General features: G+C 47.0%; 1 protein-coding gene across 2 annotated transcripts in view; it reads left to right on the top strand.

Moving 5' to 3' along the window:
• The first annotated feature begins 909 nt into the window (after positions 1-909).
• RASSF8 (Ras association domain family member 8) overlaps positions 910-11,004 on the top strand; it is a 108,953-nt gene continuing 98,858 nt past the window's right edge. Inside the window, exon 1 of one of the 2 annotated variants that reach the window (XM_083575307.1) lies at positions 910-1,120. The gene's annotated coding sequence lies outside the window, so the exon portion shown is untranslated. The remainder of the gene's footprint in view (positions 1,121-11,004) is intronic. The other variant, XM_083575308.1, reaches the window with a different exon arrangement.

Below are 11,004 nucleotides of genomic sequence, written 5' to 3'. Positions count from 1 at the left end.
TTAAAAAGTTAATGTTTGCAAAGTGGAAATAAATAATAATAATAATAATAGTTTATAAGTGAATAATGCCTGTTTCTAATCTAGCAGATTTTCTCCTGCTTCAGTAGTAGCTTTCCTATTTAGCAGTACCTAACATGTTGAACCCATGTTAGGTATTTTTTAAAGTAAAAAGGAATATAACTCGTGGGACACATATTTCCACTGTGACTTCAAACGTGAAAGGCTCACACCTGGTTTACCTTTGTAGTTAATGGTACCCACCATGGGCGTTGCCAAATTTTTGTTGGGGGGGGGGGAAGAACCGACGTGATTGGTCAGTTAGTTAATTATGCTTATCGTTTTACTTAATCGGGGGCGGACACGCCCCCCCTTCCTGGACTTCTCCATCCTCGGACTCATTTTGGAAGGTGGAAGAATCATGACCCTGACGCAAACCCCATGTGTGCTGCATGTGCAGTTGACCCGGCCTCACAAAATTTCCGCAGGGTAAGTAAGCAAGGCTTCCCCTGAGACCCGCGTCTGACGGGCTGCCCTGCGGGGAGGAGGCGCGCAGCGAGGCCAGCGCGGGCCGAGGCGCCCCAAGTTCTGCCGGCGGCGCTGCCGCGCTGCTCCTTCTCCCGGGGAGCTGCAGGGGGCGCGCTCTGCGGCACGCATCCGCGGCACGTGCGAAGCCGCGCCGAAGCGGGCCGAGCCGAGGCGTCGTGCGGACGGGCCCTCCCCGGGCCGCTGCTTGCAGGGCTCCCACAATGCCGTGCTCGCCTCCCAGTTCCGTTACGCAGCATCTCTGGCGGAGCAGCAGCCGCCGCGCGCCCAGAGCGAGCGGGCGGGCGGCGCAGCAGCAGCGCCCGTGAGCCGCGGAGAGGAGGCGCCGAGGGGCGCGGGAGGAGGAGCTCCGCCCCGGCCGGGGGAGGGGAGAGGGGCGGCTCGGCGGCGCCCGGGGCTGCCGGAGGAAGGAGACGCGAATTTCGGCGCCCGCCGCGGGAAGCCACGGGGACTGCCTGCGGTGCGCGCCCGGGGCGGAGGCGCTTGGCGCGGAGAGGAGGAGGCGGCGGCGGCGGCGGCTGCTGCAGTGCTCCCGAGGTGGATCCCCGGCCGGGCTGGAGTCTGCTGCAGAAAGGCTGTAAGTCGGAACTTGCGAGTTGGGCCCCTGTCCCGGCGCGCCCTCCCCCCCTCCAGGCTGGGCTCCTTCCGCGGCCCCCCCCCTCCCTTCCTTCCCCGCAGCGTCTCCTCTCCCCGAGCCCGACGCCTTGCCCTCTTCCGTTCTGCGTCCTCTCTCCCGCCCCTCCTTCTCCTGCCTCTCGCCTTCCCTCCCAGGGAAAGGAACAGGGGCCGCCCGCTCTCGTCCGAGTTGAGGGGGCGCCTCCCCGGGCCGCGCGCCTGGACTTGGACTCGGGCTGCGTCGACGCGGCAGGCTGCTCTTTCGGTCCTGGTGCGTCGAGAGGTCGCTGCTCTGTAGCGTAAAGAAAAATCCCCCTCAAGTATAAGTGCACTACCGCCTTGCCCCTCTCCGCTGCGAAGTGGAGAGCTTGTGCAGTGAGGAAAGACGAGCCCTGTGGGCACCTACCTGGAAGACCTGCAGAACGGGGTAGAAATACTCGGAGTAAAAGCACGCCTGGGATCCAGCCGAGGGGAATAAATCAACTTTGCCGCTGCAGGAGTGGCTCAGGGGTTTTTTTTAATAGGAAGGTTTGAATCAGTCTAGTTTAGTCTCACAGTAGAAAGGGTTGAACGGATGGGTTTTGGTTTGTTGGTCCATGCAGCAGCAGCAAGCTCCTTTCTAAAGATCTGTGGTGACTGTTCCTATGAGTCACTGATAATGGTACACAGTTGCCTTATGTGTGTTTCAAAACTCCTAATCCTGGGCTCTGCAGTTAAGCGTTTCCATGTCATTTTGATAACGTCAGCAGAGCTTTTGCTAAATTGCAAGTTACTATTGCTTATGGGTTTGAGTAATGTTTATAAATGAAAATGCAATATTGGGAAGGGAACTTTCGGAAGATTTAACACTTGTCACATCCTGCATTGGATGGCAGAAGAGATAACATGCCTGTGCAAAAATGGGAGGGTTGAGGGCAGGAATGTTGAAGGAAAATAAATGCATCCCTGACCAAACCATGCTGTCTGCCTAAGCTGCAGAGTTACAAAGTCTGACTTGTGGTTTTACCCAGTTTTGGCAGCATCACTGCTAGTTAGAATTGAATGCTCACTGGACTGTGAAGAGACAGTAAATAAATCTCTGTCCATTGATTTGGGCACCAGAGTTTTCAGATGATTGTAATAGAATGCTTTTGCTCTTGTTCTATCAAGGGTTGAAGCTTTCTAATCTGGCCAATTTATGCAGAAAATGTGAATGTTTGTGGACTTGAATTGGGCTAGCAGTGGAATAGCTTGCTCTCTTCCAGTATATAATCTGCAAAAATCTGGTTTTGTTTTGGGTAGTGCTGCTGTCTGTTTCGCAGATTAATCTGAGGTTGCCATTTCTGCCATTTACACACACATTTGTAGGGCAAATTGATGTTTTCTGGAGTTCATTTAAATAAGATTGTGAAACTGAAAGTTTTTCTGGCCCATTTCCAGACTGAGGTAATATTTGTGCCCAATAATATCCACATGAGGTATTGATTGGGGATGCACACTCCCATTTGTAGACTAGCCTACAAATGTTCATTTCGTTTATGCCACAGTAGCGTACATCTGACACCTTGTTTATCCACACTCTTGAGTGGACATGACAGCCATCAAGTGGGAGAGGGAGGATGGTGCTTACAGTATTCTTTTAATGTTTTAAGAGATTCTCAAATTCTGGATATTAAAAGGAAGGTCTCCAAAATGCATTAACATTTACATAGTTAGTTTGCCATGGTAAATGTGGCATCCCAGAACCTTTCATATAACAGGATTGTACAGGCAGTCCTGCAAAAAATGTCATCTTGCGAATGGAGTGTTCATAAGCATGCTGCTGGGGAGGTGTTGCTAAAAAATAATGAATTAGGTTGCAATCCCAATCCCATTTGCCTGGCAGCAAGTCCTTTTGAATTCAGTGGGATCTATTTCTGTGTAGAAATGGTTAGGATTGTGCTGTTAGGTCTGTTCTTCCTAGAATTTTGATATAATAGACATGTTTAACTGTGACTGCAGTTGCTGAAGTGGCAACATAATATATGGTCTTAAGAGTATATATGTATATATATACTGGTATTTATAAATATTAAATTTTCAAATGACTTATAATGGATACTGCTGAGGCTGAGCCCCATTTATGTTTGTAATGTACATTAACAATTGCCACTTCCCTCGCAGCAGCACGAGACGCCAAGCTGCCGCTGAGGGCATGGGAGCAGAAATGCCTCCCCGCCTGACTCCAAAGTTGCTGCCTTCCAGCGCTTAAGTGCTGTTTTGCCTCGCCTCCCCCCCACCAATGAGCTCGCTGCTGGATTGCTGGCTGCTGCCCTCCGTGCGCCGCTTTGCCTCTCCTCCCCACCCCAAACATGTAACTTCAAATCTAGCACAATACATTACATAACACATATAGTTTACCACACCAACACCCAGTATTTGTAAATATTAATTATTCAAATGACTTGTGGTTTTGGCTGCTATTGCAGGGGCTGAACCCCATTTATGTTTGTGGTGTCCAATTAAGAATTACTATTAAAAATGTGATATTAACCATGTGTCACTAGTGTGAATTATGAATTACTTCCTGCGTTTCAGAAAAATAAATAGAAAGTGCCGCTGAACTGGGGGTGGGGGTGCGAAATGGTGACTAGCCATTATGTTTTTGTGCCCATAACCTACATTCCAAGAGCCATGTGACAAATGACTTTTCTGTCCAGTTTCTAACACTGGTTAGATGGCCTTAGGAAGCCCCCTGTTCTTTTAGCCTCGGCAATCCTACCCCCCCCCCCCCCGATTGCAATATAAGGGTGCATCATGCAGATCTTCCTTATTATATGGCCTGGTAAAGACTGCTGATATAAGGACTCTGAACACTTATGCACTAAAAATGTTTGTCTGTAAACCTTGAGAACCATAGTGTGGAATGGATTGGTGCATTAAACAAGGTACTTAGTAATTCTAATCTTAACATACAGTTTTCAAAATTAGTTTTCTTGTTTACTCCAATAAGGTACTCAAAAACAGGATTGTTTTCAACAAAAGAAACTGTAATGCTTTCTATAATCCGGGATTACTGAATAAAGCATCATGCTGTGCAATATTGTTGTATTCAGAGTTGTATGATAGCACGTGTTCTTCAGCTGTTGTTGATTTTTCAGTAGTATAGACTTCAAAGGAAGACTGTGAAAGGGGAACTGTGGCAACAGAAAAAGAGGTTTTAGTTTCATTGATCTGTGCCATCCAGCTGTTGAAGTACTTTGCTTGAACAGCATCTGATAGTTCAAGCATCCAGATAAATCTAAAAAGCCATATTTGGAGATGGATCATTGGTTTGAGGACCACTTAAGCTCATTTTACTTTCTAGTGAGAGCTGTTGTAAAGTAAATGAGAGGAATTATATTTTGCTAAGAGTTTATTCTGCATCCTGGAATGTTATAATTCATCTAACTCAGGGGTCTGCAAACTAAGGTCTGCGGGCTGGATCAGGCCCAATTGCCCTCTGGATCCAGCCCGCGGACGGTTCTGGAGTCACTGCTTGGATTGGTGTGATCACCATTTTTTAAAAATGGCGCCATTTCCCCCCGCAATTCCCCCCTCTCTCCCTCACACACACTGCGGCAGCCCCTCCTCCTCCCCTCTTCCTGGCTTCTCCCCGCCCTGCGGAGGAAGGGGGCTGGGCTTTAATAGGAAAGGGAAAGCTGGCACGGAAAGGAGAGCCGCCGCCGTCGGCTTCCAACCGCAGGCAGAGCGGCGGAGAAGGTAGGGAGGGGGAGGGGGAGGACTGGGGGAGAGAGAGAAGCCCCCTCCGCCACGTGCGCGTGCAGCCCGGCCCACCAAAAGGCCTGGGGCATGGTGAGCCGGCCCCCTCCCAAAAAAGTTTGCTGGTCCCTGATCTAACTCAAATCTGCATGCAGCAGCTTCTTCTTCTTCTTCTTTTAAAAAAAGGAAAGTGTGTTTTGGATCCAAGGGCCATATCCTTATCAGGGTCAGCATCATGGGCCAAATTTGACAGGTGGGTATCAAATTCCTGGCAAAGGAGAAAAAGACAGCCCCCCTCCCAGAGGAAAGAAAAGGAGAAAAAGCTTTTCTAAGTCACCCCCTTTCTCCATAATATCCCCTGATATCAGGAATTTGAGGGGGGAACTTAATGGGGAGTTAGGGAAACTTGAAAAAGGGTTTAAGATAGCCTTTTGCAAAAGCCTCTTTGCAAGCTGTTTCAAAGGGTGCTTTCCCCCATGCTCAGCTGATGAGCAGGAATTAAATCCTGCTGCCTTGGCCACACAATCTTGTTGCCTCCTGGGAACAGGATCAAGCAGCCAGTGCCAAATTAGTGGTGTCAACTGATAGGCAAGTGAAGATGGTTTGGGGGAAACTGCCTTGCAGGCCAAATTGGGGCTCCTGCCTGGCCATGATTGGCCTGCAAGCCAGAGGTTCCTCACCCCAGATTTAGCCTGTATGCTGCACTTAGTCTCTTGAGGAATAGTTCAGTAATACTTTGTGTAATATTGCAACTCTCCACCTGTGTCATGGTTGGCTTTTGTTTTGAACATAACCTGCATAACCTGCTATTCAGTGGAAGTATTTTCTTTTTGCTAAAAATATTGCCTGGCTTTTTATGAACTTGCAGCTTTCTTTAGGTACTGTAGGATTGCCACATTGGGCTTGACATTAATTCCAAGGGGTGTGAACAAATGATGAGAAGTGACATGCCTGCTTCACATGTTACACTAAGCCAGGGTTTGTTTTACAGCTCGTGGTTAGTCTGGAGAGAACTAAACCACAAGCCTAGGTTTTGGCAACATGCTAAGCAAAGCCATGGTTTAGCTCAACATGATGCAGAAGAACATGATGGGGGCGAAGTGAAGCAGTTGCAATCTCCTCCCTGAGAGTGCATGCATTTGCTTGAAGCCATGGTCTGACTTAGTTCTAAATAGGCTACTACAGTAGGAGGATTGTCAGTTGAAGACTGTTAGAATCTACCTTCAGATCTTCATGTTCAGCATGCAAAGATGGAAGAGGAGCCAGTGTGCAGAGGAGTATTGGACTTGGGGTTTGAGTGTTTGCTGCTGCCTCTTTCTCTATTCAGAGTCCAAACACCTAATCCAATAAGGCAAATTAAAGATATGCACTTAATTTGAGTTTGCTCTGAGCACAGTTGAAACTGCTGACATTGGCCTATAAAACCCCAACTGGCATGGGGCCTTCACCCATTTGGATCCACCTGTTTGCTGAGGTTTTCAGGATGTCTCAACCATTGGAGGAGGGTTGCCGTATTTACTCAAGTCTAATGTGCACCTCAAGTTTCAGAACCTTGAAACAAAACAAAAAAAGTATTTGCTGCTTAGTGTAATGCTCATTGGCAAAAAGTGCACTCTTTACCAAAATGAGTTAAAGGTGAGAGGTAAATTTGTACATGCCCGTTTTTGAAGCGGATACTCCGCCAGCTCATCAGCTGGTTAACCTTTAGACTTGCTGTGACCTTATTCTTGTGTTAGCATTTTCAAATAGTCGGTTGCATGGTGGGGTGAGTGGGGTTGCACACATACCACTCAAGCATGTGCTTAGGGAAGGGAGCTTTGCTGCTGAGTCTGTGAGGGATAAGTATATATATTGGTTGGTCCATTCAGATGTATGAATATTGTCCTACGTATTCAGCAGCATGAAAATGCTACATCTAAAGTTAGCTACACATTGTATCACATTTATCAAAGATGATGAAGAAAACTATTACGGAAAATAAATCCACATTGTAGGAAGGATGGAATACAAGTGTGGTTGTGTTAAAAATATGCATGGCAAGATTTAGAAATGTGCAGGTCTAGATCAGGAGGGGGAACCTCTGGCCCGTGTGTCAAACATGAGTTCAAATTTGGCTCTAAGATTCTGCTTATGAACTTCAAACTTAAGGGCTGTCACTAGACTTGAGAAACCCTGAGAATGTATTTTTAATATTATACACCACCCCAACACATTCTGCGTTTGAAAAGGAAATATGAAATTGCACATAGAACCGTGTGTGTTACTTTATCTATGCTGAAAGAAAAGTGTTACATTTGATTCATGGAAAACTTGAGTAGCAAATACCTTTTATTTAACCTTTCATTTAATAATCCCTGTGCCATTCTCCCAGGCTTTTCAGTTTTCTGTTGTTGTTTAGTCATGTCTGACTTCGTGACCCCATGGACCAGAGCACGCCATGCACTCCTTTCTTCCAATGCCTCCCGCAGTTTGGTCAAACGCATGCTGGTAGCTTCGAGAACACTATCCAACCATCTCGTCCTCTGTCGTCTCCTTCTCCTTGCGCCCTCCATCTTTCCCAACATCAGGATCTTTTCCAGGGAGTCTTCTCTTCTCATGAGGTGGCCAAAGTCTTGGAGCCTCAGCTTCAAGATCTGTCCTTCCAGTGAGCACTCAGGGCTGATTTCCTTAAGAATGGAGAGGTTGGATCTTCTTGCAGTCCATGGGACTCTCAAGAGTCTCCTCCAGCACCAGAATTCAAAAGCATCAATTCTTCAGCGATCAGCCTTCTTTTTGGTCCAGCTCTCACTTCCATACATCACTACTGGGAAAACCATAGCTTTAACTATACGGACCTTTGTTGGCAAGGTGATGTCTCTTAATCAATAAAGTGATTAATTGAAAGTACCATTCCACAGTGTTCTGTGTATTCTTGGTTGGCAAAAGCCGTATTCAATGGATTGTGCATATTGAATAAAATCAAACCATGTTACAGAAAAGGTGGTGCTCCTCTTTCCTATACAGTGTTCACATTTTAAGGTGGTTTGTCACATGTATCAAGCCCCATGCTTTTTGAGATCCAAACTTCCAAAATATCCTAGTTGAAAGATCTCCAGCGTCTTGAAGTTACTTTGTTTTTAATGAACAAATGTCTGTGGTTGTTCAGCCTCGTTGAATGAATAGGACTAGTATAAAACAGAAGCAAAATTTTAAAAGTTGAGGTGTGCTTTACTGAGAAGTGCTTACGTTTAGAAGGGAAGATGTTCTTGATAAGAGTCTGGTCTTCACAGCATCCCTACAGTCCTTGTTATAATTTGAAGTGAATTAAAGTAGTTGAACAGTCAATTTTTTTTATCATTTTAATGATCATTTTGATCATCATTAATTTGAACTATTTTGGAGGAAGTTATTTTAATATTAGGCCCTGTATACATTGCCATTTGCACTCCCACTGTTAGTTTTTGAAGCTGCAGCCACAATGCATGTCAGTGGTGTCGTTTCTTGCGAAGTACAACTGTTTGATGCACTTTTCCTCCAACCAGCTTCAGTTCAACTAGAAAACTTAAGCTAAATATGTACATTTGAGACAGCCCCCTCCTAGAACTCCTCAATGGCTATGTGGGGCGGGGTGTGAGAAGAAAAACAGGTACCATATTTTTCGCCCTATAGGACGCACTTTTTCCCCTCCAAAAATGAAGGGGAAATCTGTGTGCGTCCTATGGGGCGAATACAGGCTTTCGCTGAAGCTTGGAGAGCGAGAGAGGTCGGTGCGCACCGACCCCTCTCGCTCTCCAGGCTTCAGGAAGCTATCAGCAAGCCTGGGGAGCCCGCGGGAGTTCCCACAGGGCTCCCTAGGCTGCGGATGGCAACCTGCCGCCCGGTGCGCAGGGCGCCCTGAAGCAGAGCGCCCCGCGCGCCGGGCAGACATCCGCAGCGTGGGGAGCCCTGCAGGAGTTCCCGCAGGGCTTCCTATGCTCCGGATAGCAGCCTGCCGCCCTGAAGCAGAGCGCCCCATGCGCCGGGCAGACATCCACAGCGTGGGGAGCCCTACGGGAGTTCCCGCAGGGCTTCCTATGCTCCGGATAGCAGCCTGCTGCCTGGCACGCGGGGCGCCCTGAAGCAGAGCGCGCCGGGCAGACATCGGCCAGCCCCACAAGCTCGGGGGACAGCGGGGAGGTGCAGCACCGCCATCCCGCTGTTCCTCGACCTGGTTTGGAGGCTGGCGCTGGGGAGAAGCGCGCTTCTCCCCAGCGCCAGCCCCACAAGCTCGGGGGACAGCGGGGAGGCGCAGCGCCGCCATACCGCTGTTCCCCGACCTGGTTTTGGTGGGGAAATAAAGGGAATTTTTTTTCCCTTTATTTCCCCCCCAAAAAACTAGGTGCATCCTATGGGGCGGAGCGTCCCGTGGGACGAAAAATACGGTAACATGCACTGGTTGAAGACAACCTTGCCCCCTCTCTGGTGTGCACAGCAAGGCACAAATAAATCTTGAAATGCAAAGTGGGGAGAGAACAACCTAGTTGCGTTTTAAGCTGCTAATGGGTACATAGCCTAAGGAGGAGTTACATGATTAGTAGTATTAGTATTAGTAGTAGCAGCAGTATTCAAAGGCATGATATATGGAAACAGGAAAACATTTGGTTACTCAGAATTTTTTTGTATCTGCAGATCGGAGGTGTTCCCTTGAACAAGGGGTGTGAGGGATATAAGTGAGCTGCTTTTCAAGCAGGTGTTTCTGTAGTCACAGCATTAGGAATGTTAAAAGCATATTATGGCTATGCAGTGGGCAGGAGAGCTGAAAATGATGCCAATATATTTCACATCTGACAACCCAAGTGCCCCATTGGTTTCAGATAGTATATGGGTAGACCGAGTCTAAAAAGCCTGGGACACACATTTTCATGGCCCTCTAGCGGCTATGGTGACTCATTTAATACAAGTAATGTATCTAGCATTAACTCTGGAAGTGTAAACAATTTAATCAACGATTTTGGGACTTTCTGTCCCTATAATCTCTAAAAGGAAAGCTTCATATAGGGTTAGTGTCATCACTTTAAACATCTTTTTAATCTTATCATATATCATTTCCCCAAATGCCCTTGCTTTCCTACAATTGCACCACATTTGAAAAAGGTTTCATCTGCTTGTTGGCATTTCCAACAATTATTAGAAATTTCCTTATACATTTTAGCCAGTTTACTAGGTGTAGTAATGATCAAAAATTTTAAAATGCAAAGAAAGAGAAAGTATACAGAATGAAAAAAAAAAAAATGACGAGAAAAAGAGGCTTTCCTCAGAAGCAGTGCCAAGTGAAAGTTGCTATTGATACTGTCCTGCACAGGTAGTAAGGCTGGAACCATACTCCTAGGTCTTTATTGTGAAGTTTGTGAGCAGGATTTTGACAAATTTTTACTGCTTAGCTCAATAACATTTTGAACCTGACACTGCAGGCACAAAACTCATACTCATGACGGCACAGATGCCCACTCAAAGAACCACAGTTATAGGTTCCTTGTCAGTCTTGTTAAATTCAGCGGTGAATGTAGGTATTTTACTAGATCTCCATAATGGTTCCTTCCCAGTTTAAACACTGGCAGTATAACAGCACTCAAAATCACGGATAACATAGATGATTCTGCAACACTATACAACAGTTACAAACAAATTTACAAAATTGTGCCTGTTGAGTAAGATTTTATTTTTTTTACCCATTGGTCATCGCTTAGTTCATTTATTCATGTGTATAAATGGAATTCTTCTAATTAGCAGTGGGTGTTGTATCCATTAAACTGAATTAATGAGATTGCTCTCTATACTATTACATTTTTAGGCTACTTCCGCATCCCGACCTCACCACTGCGGTGGGCACGCATGCATGCATGAAAGGCAACGGGCTGAAGGGACTAAGTGCACGCCTGCGTTCTTTTCAACGGAAACGCTGCGCTGGGTTTACCTTACCGCGTGGGGACTGACTGAGCAGGTGGTGAGGCTTCTGACTGGCTGCAGGAACTTCCTGCAGCCAGTCGGAAACCACAGAAGCCTTGCCGCCCGTTCAGTCAGTCCCTGCGCGCTGACGTAAACCTGGCTCTGTGTTTCGACTGGAGGGCCAGATTTAAGAGCCTGGCAGGCTAGATGCAGCCCACTGGC

Source organism: Podarcis filfolensis (assembly GCF_964270895.1).
Source record: "Podarcis filfolensis genome assembly, chromosome: 10".
NCBI classification, from domain to species: domain Eukaryota; kingdom Metazoa; phylum Chordata; class Lepidosauria; order Squamata; family Lacertidae; genus Podarcis; species Podarcis filfolensis.
Note: the sequence above shows the minus strand (reverse complement) of the source record. Positions and strands in the feature narration are given on the sequence as shown.